The sequence below is a fragment of the Sus scrofa genome, chromosome 18 (genome assembly GCF_000003025.6).
Source record: "Sus scrofa isolate TJ Tabasco breed Duroc chromosome 18, Sscrofa11.1, whole genome shotgun sequence".
In the NCBI taxonomy this organism is placed as follows: Eukaryota; Metazoa; Chordata; class Mammalia; order Artiodactyla; family Suidae; genus Sus; species Sus scrofa.
This window is the reverse complement of record NC_010460.4, coordinates 35,295,123-35,308,688: the sequence shown is the minus strand read 5'-3', so window position 1 is coordinate 35,308,688 and position 13,566 is coordinate 35,295,123. Positions and strand designations below refer to the sequence as shown.

At 35.3% G+C, this 13,566-nt stretch overlaps 1 long non-coding RNA gene across 2 annotated transcripts in view; it reads left to right on the top strand.

The window, feature by feature from the left end:
* Positions 1-13,566, top strand: part of LOC102167929 — an 87,474-nt gene that overhangs the window by 25,344 nt on the left and 48,564 nt on the right. The window contains exon 3 of one of the 2 annotated variants that reach the window (XR_002340401.1): positions 418-2,047. The exons of the other annotated variant lie outside the window; for it this stretch is intronic. This is a non-coding gene — a long non-coding RNA (uncharacterized LOC102167929). Of the gene's footprint in view, positions 1-417; positions 2,048-13,566 lie in introns of those variants that run through there. 2 annotated transcript variants of the gene reach the window in all.

The following is a 13,566-nucleotide window of genomic DNA, read 5'->3' as shown; positions in this document are numbered from 1 at the left end:
AGACCCCTCTAAGCTGTACAGATGAAGAGATGGCCACCAGTTGTGTGCAGGAGATGAGGAAAGCTCTGCTGTGACAGTGGTATGCTAGTAAATATTTAACAACAAGTTCTTCAGGAAAAAAAAAAAAAAAAGAAAGAAATAAAAAAGAAATCCTTATTTGTAACATCCCCTCCTGCCTCCATGGCATAACCATCTGGGCAGATGTCATGCTATCACATATGAACCAGGATTTTCCCACAGATCCTCCTAGACTAATTTAAAGCCTTTAAAGAATTAAAACAAAAGAATTAAAAACTGTTAAAAATGGAATTACAAACTCTCCAGACAGTTCTCTATTTTTTGGTATAGCATGAGCATCAGACCACAAAAAAATTAACTTAAAGGCAAAGTAGAAATTCATAGGCCTCTTCATTGCAGGTGCATGAGGCTGAGATGTGTCTCTGAGAATAAACTAAGTGGAGACCCAGCGCCATGTCTCTGCTGTCTCAGCGTCATTCACTTTCTAAGAAAAGGGGAAAAAGCACTACAGATTCCTTCCTGAGCCTAATCCCATCACCAGTGCCTCGTCTGAGAACTTCAGCCTATCATCTGCTCATGATTTCTCATCCTTGGCTCTAATTAAATGAATCTTAATTTTCTTTCTACCTAATAGCATACACATTATTTTTTCTGGCACCCTGGGCTTAAATCTTGGAGAAGGAAAATGTTAATCTTCACCAGACAGATAAAGGAAAATAAAGGAAGGAGAAGAAGACATAATCTTTTGTTAGTTTACATATTTCTACACAATACTCCTAGACCATCAGGAGACTCAGACATCTGTGCTCCCAGAAGAAATAGGTAGAAGCTGTCAACTATGCATGATTTTCACCATACTGGGGCAGAGGATGAAGAAAGATCTAGCTCTGTGGATATATCAGATTTACAATTGGCACGCAAATAATTCATCTATGAATAGGTGTTAGGTATATGATGGGATTAATAAACAAAGAAGGTGGGAGATCAAAATAAATACTTGACTCAGAAATATAAAAGGAAGCAAAATGCCATTTATGAAACTTGTTAGCTATCAATCTTGAATTCCATCTTGTATTACAGCTATATCTAAACCACTCTGAACTGCTAGCTGAGCAGCAGCAGTACCTAGGATTAACTTCCTCAGCATGGCCATAGAAGCCCACACTCTAGCACTCTTGTCTTGGAGAGGTAAATTTTGCTCCTTTCTTATCTTGAGCAGTCTGTGTTTATCAACATTATCTAATTAAATAACTGTCATAATATTGACAATAGAATTATTGCATGGAGTATGTGTGAGGTAAGCTTACGCCAGCCTGTACATTTTCTTACTTAGTTTACAAATAATAATAAAGCCACATGTAACTATTAACATACCTCTTAAATTCCTTGAGGCCAAGGACTGTGTTGTGACTTTTTCACAGACACATCTTCAACAACTAAAGACCTTAGAAGAGGTAATGACTGTTGAATAACTTAGAGAATACTGAGTCTTCTAAACTGCCTCCACTGCTTGATACTCTGGGAGGGGGGTAGCTAAAGTATTATTTAAAATACTCATTTCTTGAAACATTCATCATGTTTTCTATACTGATCTTAGCATGGGAGTCAATTAGGGAGTTTTTTTTTTCTCCTAATACAGTTTCTGTCCTATTGATTCAGTAGGAAATCTGCATATAACAAGTGCCCCAATGACTGTAATGTTCCAGTGAGTTTAGGAAATGTTGCTTTATCAAGCTGGCTCTCTGTAACCAAACCAAGTGGAGGACTCTGAAGGAAAGAGAAAAAGCCCAAGCCAGAAGGGCTGCTCAAATATGAGAGATCTGGTTAAATCTTGACAACAGAGCAGAAACCAATAGACAGTAGAAATCTACCTGTCCACGAGAAGCAGTGATGAATTATAAATCACTATTGACCTGGACCACCTTGCCAATTCCTGTACATGGTTATGCTGAAGGTCTGTGCATTTCTGATCCCACTAATTTGATTCTCATCATTTCCACCCTAATTTGCCCATTAATACTTATATCATCTGTGGTGTTTAGTATATTGCTTTTTATAGCTTGGGTGCTAATAAACGGTCAGCTGTTGACCAGTTGATCAATGATCAAAATCTGCTCAAGTTTCTGTAAATCTCAGAATACACACCACCTCAGAGCCACTGCATAACTATATAAGAATAACCATTTTCCTTCCATTCTGGAAGCTTTAACTGTTTCTACTTACTACTGCTCAGATCTGTTCTAGACTTTAAAATTTTGTCCAGATTCCTAATGACGGTCATATCCATCCAGACAGCACTATACCTACTCTCTTCTCAATATTTATTTCACTTAAGATATATTGTTTCCCTAATTGCAACTTAAAGGCAAGATATCCCTGTAACAATTTTGCTTTGTACATGATTTTCCAGAAAATGAAAAAGCAGTCCAGATTTGCCTATGATAACTCTGTGAAGAGTTGCACATTTATACCAGACCACAGCCATCTTTAGGTATAAAAGTTTTTATGAAGATTCTGCAATAGCAGGAGAACACCAACCAGCTATTGCTCTAATGACTAAAGCAACTGCTTGATGAACTTCTATTAATATTTATCACTGATCCATGTTCCTGTAAATTATAATATGGCCATTCACCACCTGAAGACAAACTTATCTAAGAAAGTCAAAATAATACAGCAATAATTATATTGGCCTGGTGCAGAATTTAGACATTCCAGGGCAGGTGGTTTCAGAGTGAAAAGTCTACTAAAGAAGGGAAGCAATTGGACCATGATCTAATTTTGCCTCGCTGATTTTTCTGTGAGTGGTTTTCTACCTTATTGTTTTTAATGCTAATGGGGTTATGTTCCTCTCATTTGTCAGAATCACATCAAATGAAATGAGAAGGTTTTTACCTGTTTATTTGTTGATTGGTTATATCAGCCTCTCTCACTAATAGGCTATCTCAAACTACAGCTGGCTGCATTTGATAATATAATCAGCAGTATGTTCCTGCTTTAAAATTGCAGAATAAACCAGATGACATGCTATCCCCTGTCTAGTATAAGAACTTTGACAAATGTTAGGCTGCTTTATGCTTGCATTTAAAAAGGAAGGAAAATGGTGTTTGCTAAAAAGAATCACTTAGAAGGAGTATAAAGTTATGTGTTACTCTGGGATAAACTACAGGGATTTTAAACAGTTTGTGATTGCCTAAGGAAAATGAAAAAATATGGGAAAGATTAAAATGTTTTCTGTCTTACCTTGTGATAAATGGATAATCCAAACAAGCTAATATTTAGTCATAAGCCAACACCAATATTAAAACCAACTTGAAAGTGGTCTTTATCCTTGAATCACATCAACATGTTCATAGCTTCTTAAAAAATATTTGCTTAAATACACAAGGCGGGGGGAAGCATTTTAAATGCCTGAGAAGAACCATGGGAAAAAATTAAGGATCTAGCTGGTTCAATGCAAGTTTTTTGAGGAACACTTTAAAGATCATCAAATTTAGTTTACAGTGTAAGATTTGAAAGCTTTCATAGGGAGAAATGATTTTAGCACATTACTATCAAGCTTCATTATCCCTAGCTAGAAGAGTGGTCAATGAGCTAAGCAAACAGCTCGGATGATTCCTTTATGGTCTTTTCTGAATGATGGAAAAATTCCCACTGAGCCAGTTAAATTCTGACCAAAGCAAGGAGAGCACTTCAAGTCCTCACTATTTCCATATTATAGGGGCATTAAAATGAAAATTTGATCTTGGGGGGCATATATGTGAAATATTATTTAGGAAGCTAGAAATAAATGTGTGGTCTTTTTTAGGAGCTCCTTTTCTTTGATAAGTTGGGGTCCCACAAAAGATTAAGATGTAAGAAATAAGATGGAAAAGAGTTAACTGTTATTTTGCACCCATTGATCAGATTTAGATTTGATTATCTCCTTCAAATCTCTCTCTCTCTTTATCTGTCTTCTGTGACTGTAAAAGGGTACTTAACAGAGTACCAGAAGCATATAAAAATTATTTGTTAAGGAATTGCTGAAATGTATTGCAAGTTATTAGTGAAAATTCTGGGAAAAGAGTAATATTGTATTGATCGTCCATCTGAAAATGTGTCCCTATGTATCCTATGCATGAAAGACATTAAGAGCCTTATTCTTACACTTGATTTTGAAATATCAGAATTTATTTGTTTTTAAAATAAAAATGAATTCATTAGCATTTTTATATTTTTAATGGTTGAGGTAATACCTTACATAGTTTAAAAAGGAAAATAGTGATAAAAGGCTTCACAGAATCATTGTGACCTAAAATCTTAATCCTGGAGAATTTGAGGTATTTGACCCTTATTCTAGCTAAGTAGCATTTCATTTAGGAATGTGCTTGAAATAGAAAAAAGTAGCCAGGAGAATCTAAAGGTAATGGAAGAGAAATATATTCATGCCTAAATGTATCACATTATTTCATGAAACTTTAATACTGACAAGAAATGCCAGGCCCAGCATATTCTATTTATTTATTGTTTTGTCTTTTTGCCTTTTCTTGGGCCGCTCCTGTGGCGTATGCAGGTTCTCAGGATAGGGGTTGAATCGGAGCTGTAGCCCCCAGCCTACGCCAGAGCCACAGCAACGTGGGATCTGAGCCATGTCTGCAACCCACACCACAGCTCATGGCAACGCCAGATCGTTAACCCACTGAGCAAGGCCAGGGAGCGAACCGGCAACCTCATGGTTCTTAGTCGGATTCCTCATGGTTCTTAGTCGGATTCGTTAACCACTGAGCCACGATGGGAACTCCCCAGCATATTCTAATACATGACCACAGCATCCTAAGTGCAGGATATACCTAAAAGGTGGTCCTACAGGGTAAGAGTCATGTTTCCATAGAGTCTGATGGAAACTTTCTCAAGCATTATTTTCATAATATATTCTCCCTGAGTCAATCTTAAAAACCTAGAATCTGCAGCTGTGTTAACATTCATAATCTGAATTATTTGGAGAAATAAATAAATGCATTATTTATGAAAGTGTTTATATCTGATCTCATCCTCAATCAATTCTTTTAACCTTTGTCAAAGTAGTGATTATGGAAACCAGCAATCTGTCACTTCCCCCTCATCTCCTTTCCTTTTTCCTGTTATTCTTATTAAATGAACTTCTGTTGTTGTTAAACTAGCATTTAGTGTTTCCATTAATATGGCTGTGCATATATGGTTCATTGTTGGTCTAAGTTTGTGTGCTTGATTATACTTCCTTCCTATGTAATTTTTATATTTCTCAGAGAAAATACCTACCCTTTTATTTTCCATCTGCTTGGTTTTCTTCAAATCTTCTACATAATTCCTGACATCAAACTTCAGGCTGTCTTTATCAGTTTCATCCTCTTCCTTCTTTCCTCATGTTCCTATATAGCCTATTGCCTACCAAGTTTGGTACTATAAAACCATCGTCCTTGAAATGCCTACTTCTCTTTCCTATGTTGTATCTCTTATCTCCTGAATCCTATATTTTTCTCTGTTTTTGTTTTCTTCCTCATTTTGATGGAGCATATATTCCAGTGGCTTCCTAAGTAGGATTACAGAGAAGCTTAATAATTTTGAGAATTTGGATCAATAAAATATCCTGATATTACCTTCATACTTGATTGATACTTAGGCTGGGTATAAAAATTTGGGTTAAAACCATTTTACTCAAATATTGAAGGCATTATTTCATTATCTCTAGTTTCCAATACTCCTTTTAAAAAGTCTGATGCCAGTTTGATGCCCAGTTCTCTGCATGTAATGTTTCTCCTTTCCAAAATTTGTGAGATCTTTTTTGTATCCCTGATGTTTATCTCTCGTGTCCTCACATGCCTTCAGGCAGAACTGTGTGCTGAGGACTCAAAGAAAAAGTTAGCAAATATAACTATATCTTTCAGGTCTAGAAAATTTTTGAAGAGCAGTATTTTTGTGTAATACCCCATCCATTTTCTTTATAGCCTTCCCATTAGGTGGATTTTAAATCCTTCAAACATATAGCATAATATCACATTATTTCTCTTCTATTTTCATCTATTTTTTTATTCCAAATATTGATATATATATATATATATATATATATATGTATTTTTTTTTTTTGTCTTTTTAGGGCCATACTCACAGCATGTGGAGGTTCCCAGACTAGGAGTCTAATCAGAGCTGTTGCTGCTGGCCTATGCCAGGGCCACAGCAACACCAGATCTGAGCTGCATCTGAGACCTACACCACAGCTCATGGCAATGTGGAATACTTAACCCACTGAGCAAGGCCAGGGATCAAACCTGCAACCTCATGGTTCCTAGTCGGATTTGTTTCCACTGTGCCACAACAGGAACTCCAGATATTGATATTTTCAACTAGAAAAACTGGAATGATAAACATAAATATATTTCACATTGTTACATATTTTGGGGATGGGAATATGGAATATAGAAAGACAAAACACATATCATTGTGTCATGTATGTATCTTTCTAATAGTTTGAAATTTGAATAATATAAAAATTATAGTTAAAAATAAATTAGATAAACCTCAAACATAAAATACAATAAAGAGCAGTTCTTGCTGCATAAAAATACTATATAAATGTTACCTATTGTTTTATCAGTCAGAGATCCATCAGGAAAACATAAACTCCACTAGATATTTTAAATAGGAATGTATGTAATTGAGAGAAATGGTTTCTTAATTTTATGGAAAGGCTATGAAACATAGATAAAATAAAGCCACCCCTAGTTTTCAGGAAATGAGGAAGATATAGGAATCTTAGAAAACCATGATTGATGTCTGCAGCACCAAAGCAATTTTCACAAGAGAATGCTTGAAAGCCACTGGCAAAACTGCACACCTGCTGCCTCTTAAAATCACATTCTTGCTTTCCAATCTTGAAGTAGCCATAACAGCTTTAGTTGTTCTTCTGCCTTCTGAATGTGAATCATGAAAGAGCCTCTCATTGGCATTGAATCTGCTGGCAGAGATTTTGAGAAAGGAGGTTTCCCAGCTTCCAGTTCCTCTGTTACAAAAGAAAGTATAAAGGAACATGACAATCTGACACTATTATGAATATGACTTTTAAAATATTAATATTTTCCTTTCAAAATATTATTTCTATCACCTACATTGTCTCTTTTCCCTTTGATCTTTTTCCTCTGTTTATAGCTCTTTTTATGTTGCTGTTGTTGTTTGATTATTTACTCAAATGCCTTGTAACTCTTTCTTAGTGAAACATAAAAAGCTTCCTGAAGCTCTTTTTATATGGGTGTATGGAGGTTGTTTCCAGGTGGTCTGTCACTGTGTGCATTTGGGCAGCCAGTGCATAGATTTTATGCTGGGAAGTACCAAATGCTGGTATCCTTCTCCATCTTCTAAATATTCAGTTTCTCTGTAGGTAGGTCCTCCACACTTCTCAAGGGAGTGGATAGCCTGAATGACAGTAAGGCTATAATTAAAAATGGCAGGATTAGTACCTCATCCTTGAGTACGCAGATATTAATATAATTTCATTTTCAGTAACATACTTCACTCCTGCCCTCCTCACAGCTTGGTGTTTCTGAGTTTGGAGACTTTGAGCAGAGGCAGCTTCATGGGTGTACCATCTATATAGTTGCACTTAGAAGGGCTCTGTACTTTATGTCTCTAATGTAGCCACCCTGAAATTCTTCATTTTTGAATAAGGGAACAACATTTTAATTTACACTGAACTCAGGAAATCATGTAGCTTACTTTGGCTCTGTTTCAATTTCTACCAGGTCTGCCTCCTAACTTGTGCAGGGACTAAAGATGAGCAGTTACACAGGCTTTCACAAACAAACACACACAAAAAAACAGACCCCCAGGTGTCTGGTGTAAGTCTTCTTAAGACTTCATGGGTAGCATTCTCCACAGACACCAAGTCACACCATCTTCCGCTTGCTAAGTCACTTAATAACTCTATTGGTTCTCACATCTTATGGTTAGGAATAGTGAAGTCACCTATTTTTAGTGAAGATCAACTTTGTATTTCTGTTTCTTTTTTGCTTTCTCTATTACTTTGAGGGTCATTTTAGAAAGTAGAAGGTAACAGAAATTTCTGCTTGCTACCATCTTGAAACCAGAAGCCCACATTTTTTTTACAATGGTATCTAGAAGAAACAAAAAAATTTAAGAGGCTATCTCAAGCTAATCACAAGACTAAAACATATGTTTTGAAACATGTAATCAAAAGGTGAGGTCAGTTATCTTCTTCAGTTATTTCAGCTGCATATGTTACTTGCTCAATGTGTTATAAATATTATCCTTACTGATTGAAGTGAAATAGCTAACACATTATTGCAGAAAAAACATCCCCCCACCCATCACAATCCAAGTGGTTTCTGCTAGCATTTGCAGTGAATTATTTCCCAATTTCTAAACTAAAGGCTTTAGTCATTTGTTACATGTACTTTTATTAATCCCACTTCATTAAAAATATATTAAAGTATTTATAATGTACAAAACAGTTAATTAACTTCTTTTAAAAAATATAAAATTACATTTATGAAAAGAATGTGGAAGATTTTAGAACTGTGAAAACAAAGATTTCCAATGATTGACCATGATGTTAAAATCCGTGTTTTCTGAAAGCCAGACCAAAAAAGAAACAGTAAGTTACAGAGTTCTAATTAGCCTCAATGACAGCATATGATTTGAGTTTATGCAGGCAACTCCACTCTAGGATTTTTTCAATAGCTACCTACCATTCAAGACCCCTGGTGGGAAAAATTATATATTACCTTTTACGTAAAACTATGAAGGGGCATGTTCCTCACTAGCTGTCTGCTATTCCACATTCCTTGAGCCAGAGGTAAGTGCTGTGGTGCAAGCCATTTGTTTTTAGCATATCTCAGTCTAAACTTTGAGTTCTTTCTCTTTCCTTCTATGTATGCATGTGTTTAGTAAGTTTGAACTTCTAGTGTACTGGTCATCTTTGGGTTAGTAATACATCATTAATCCATGCATTTCTATTTACTTAGTTATTTCTTTGTAATATTCTAACAAGCACTCTTGAAACTATTATCCAAATAGAGTCTAGGACCTTAAGATTTAATTTGATTTTACCATAAAGTTCATAAAATAATCTCTAAGTCATCCTCCTGCCTCCCCTATAACCTGAATCCTGTATCCATCATTCTCTGGCTTTCCTTTATTTAACTTATTACAAATATATGTATTCCTAAAAAGTAGAGCACAGGAATGTCTGTTGTGTGTGTGTGTGTGTGTGTGTTAGTCGTTTTAACTTTATGCTCAATTCAGGGTACTTACTATTTCTCTTGAATATTATACAGCAAAGATTCATTCCTGTCATTGCATCTTTTGTCCATTTTTTACCACTATATAATATTAAATTATATAAATATACTTCTTTACCCCTTTCATTTATTCATTCATCCAATATTTACTGAGTGTATACTCTCTTAAGCACTGTATATGCAATGGTAAACAAAACAACTCTTTTCTTTCATTTTGAATCCCAGGTTTGAGACCAGTACTTTCATGCCTCCCAGTTGCTCTTCCTTTACATTAATAGGAATTGTCTGTTAATTTCAAATACATTACACTATTAGTACACTCATGAAGAATAGTCCAAAACAGTCCAATATCAGTGGCAGAATTTCAGAATGTGGCACTAGGTGAAAAAGGTGTTGGCAAGTGAAGAAGAGATGGTTCCATTGCTTTTCATATCATATCTCACATCAGACCATCTATGTCTCATTTTTTTTTTTTTTTTTTTTTGCTTTTTAGGGCCACACCTGCACCTTATGGAGGGCCCCAGGAGTTGAATTGGAGCTGTAGCCACTGGCCTACACCAGAGCCACAGCAACACAGGATCTGAGCCACATCTGCAACCTACACAACAGCTCATGGCAACGCCAGATCCTTAACCCACTGAGCAAGGCCAGGAATCGAACCTGCAGCCTCATGGATGCTAGTCAGATTCGTTAACCACTGAGCCATGACAGGAACTCCTATGCCACATTCTTTTAACCAACCCCACCCACAGTAAAATCTGTCAGTTTATAAAAGAACACATAACTGTAGCTAGATTGAGATTATGTTCAAGAGTTGGAAACATGCAATCCCTAAATAAATCCTCAAAACTAAAAAAGGACTTTGAACTTAGAATCCAACATGCAGAGTAGGATATAACAATGTGGTAAGATGAGCACATTTCAGAATTCATACAAAAACAGAAATAAGAAATAATAGTATGTTCCTTTGAAGCTGAATACATTTTTTTTTCCTCAAACCATGTGAGCATCCTCTTCAGCCTCCTTCATTCTAGCTTAGTTTACTAAAGAATGGTGCCTCTCCTAAGATGTGGCTTCATAATATTTCTTTAAAACGGCCCTTGTTTTTTTCTCCTTCTTCATAAGAATTGTTTCTACCTCTGACTCCATCTTTCTGTATAGTTTGTTTCCAATAATTCTCCTACACAATTTGTCACCTAGTATCTTCCCTCCCACTTGTGTCACCACATACTGGCCTCCTCATAGCAACACTTCCATTCTGGAAGTGTTCACAGCAGTATCCCAGCCTGCCCTGGATATTGCAGAAAACTTTAACTATTACAGCACATGTATTTAAAACCTATCCCCAATTTTTTTTTTTTTTAGCTTTTCAGGGTGGCAGTGCTATCAAGCTAAGTGCATAACATATTCTTTCACTCTTCACTATCGTTGTTGAGTTTCTTTTCTTCACCTTTATTACTTTCCTGGCACTTCTTAAATCCTATTTCTAATCCTTTAGTGCAGGTTCTTTAGATTTTCTCTGTTATCCCACTTTTATGGTCACTTTTTTTTCATTCTGCTTTCTCTGTCCCTGAAAACCTATTTTTTCAGGCTGTTTTCACTTTACTATATCAGAAGTGGTTTTCCATTTTCATAATCTTGTTATATGAATGCTAAATTATTTTTTAAGGTTTATTTTAAAAGCAGATGTCTTGACAGCTAGTATATTCTTCTGAAGGAGAATATATAGACATGAAATTTTCAAAAGTGCTTGAGAAGTTTCTCAAAGCCATAGGTCTAATTTTATCATCTGTTGGAATTAATATCAAAATGATGCAATTCAAGAGGTTTTTTTTACAAAAGTATTGCATATGTCTTATTAAGAGAGGGAATTCTATTTAAAGAAATAGCGTACTCAGTACTAATATTTTCTAATGAGAAAATAAAATACAGTAATATATCTTTATACCTTAATCTTCACACTAGGTAACTATGAATAAGAGATATGCTAAGTAAAGGTTTATACATTGGTATGTGTTGATTTAAATACTCACCTCTCTCCACCTAAGTACCCTCAATGAACCAGGGAAATTAAACTGATATAAGAATATATTTAAATTCACATGTTCTTTTAAAATTTTTTTATGTAATTTTATTTTTTCCATTATAGCTGATTTAGTGTTCTGTCAATTTTTTGCTGCACGGCGAGGTGACCTAGTCACACATACATGTACACATTCTTTTTTCTCATGTTATCATGCTCCATCACAAGTGACCAGACATAGTTCCCAGTGCTATAAAGCAGCATTTCATTGCTTTTCCATTCCAAAGGCAATAGTTTGCATCTATTAACCCCAAATTCCCAGTCCGTCCCACTCCCTCCCCCTCCCTCTTGGCAACCACAAGCCTGTTCTCCATATCCATGATTTTCTTTTCTGTGGAAAGTTTCAATCTGGATCGCTGAAGATGTTACAAGCCTAAAACTGAATTCATATGTATCTGTATTTTATTTGTGATAAAATATTTTCATTTTTACATAGACATATGTATTCATTGTTTCCTTTGAAAAATCTAACTCTTTAAACCTATCTTATTTTATTATACCTGGATAAATTAATGCTCTGATAACATTTTATAATAATTAATAATACTATTATAGCAAATTATTTTGAAAAATTTAACTTTATCTCAAGGGGATTCAATTTGTCAGTTTTTAAATGAGTTAGTTATGATTTGGCATGATGTCTATAAACTATAAGCTCTTAACCTTTCCTACATTCCACAAATTTTCTAGAATTTTTTTCCTAAAATTTTTCTACAGGTTTACATTTTGCAATTAAAATTTTTTTTTATATAAAGTACAGTTGATTTACAATGTTTCAAGTTCTGTTGTACAGCAAAGTGTCCCAATCACACACAGTTCTCTGTCCTGTACAGTAGGGTCCCAATGCCCACCCATTCCGAATATAACAGTTTGTATCCAAACTATTGGGTGTTTTATGGATACATTTTACATGCTTAGGCTAAAATTTATTTATTTATTTATTTATTTATTTATTTATTTTTACCACTATGGATGTCTGATTGCTCCAGCTTCATTTTGAAAATGCTTCTCATATTAGGTTGGTTTTGTACCATTGTCAAGAATCTATTGGACGTATTTATGTGGGTCTATTCTGATTACTCAATTCTATCCTATGGACATACGTCCGTCACTTAGCTAATACCACACTGTCTTGATTACTGAAACTACACAATAAGCCTTAACATTGGATAAAGTTAATCCTCCTACTTTATTTTCTTTATCAAAATTATTTTAATATTGTTCTTTTTTTTTTTAATTTTTTTGTCTTTTTGCCATTTCTTGGGCCACTCCCGCGGCATATGGAGGCTCCCAGGCTAGGGGTCAAATCGGAGCTGTAGCCACCAGCCTATGCCAGAGCCACAGCAATGCAGGGATCCAAGCCACGTCTGCGACCTACACCACAGCTCATGGCAACACCGGATCCTTAACCCACTGAGCAAGGCCAGGGATCAAACCCTCAACATCATGCTTCCTAGTCGGATTTGCTAACCACTGAGCCACAATGGGAACTCCTAATATTGTTCTGTTTTAAATGAGGCACAAGACAGGGGTGTCAGCTATTTCAGTTCCTACTCAATATTTTAAGTTATAGAGGTCCTAGCCAATACAAAAAGATTAGAAAACAAAATTAAATGTGTAAGAATTATAAATGAATAGAAGCTTTTTCTTATTTCCAGATGTTGAGCCTATTTATGTTGAAAATTCAAGTGAATCGGGGGGAGAATATATATACAGACTGATAAGAATCCTCAGCAAGACCAATTAACAACTTAGATGTACAAAATCAACCACAAAAATATAGAGCATTATGATACCCAAGTAATTAATGATTAGAAAAGACAGAAGAAATGACACTATTCTCAGAATCAACAAAAACGCTAAAGTACCTAGGAATGAATCTAACAAAAAACACGTAAGACCTTTCATAGAAACATTAGATCATTGAAGGACAGAATAGGAACTTGAAGAAATGAGGAAATGTGTGTAAAAGATAATAATATTCCTCCAAAGCAACCTATAAATGCAACTGATATCTTAAAATTACAACAGTTATTTAAGGGATTTAGCAGTCAATACGTAAATAAGTGTAGATGAATAAAGGACAGAGAATTGTCAACATAATCCTGTGTGGACAAGATTCCAACAAGCGGACAAGCGTCCAATGAAGTATCAAGGCTTACTTGCTATAGGGAGTTCCCATTGTAGCTCAGCAGG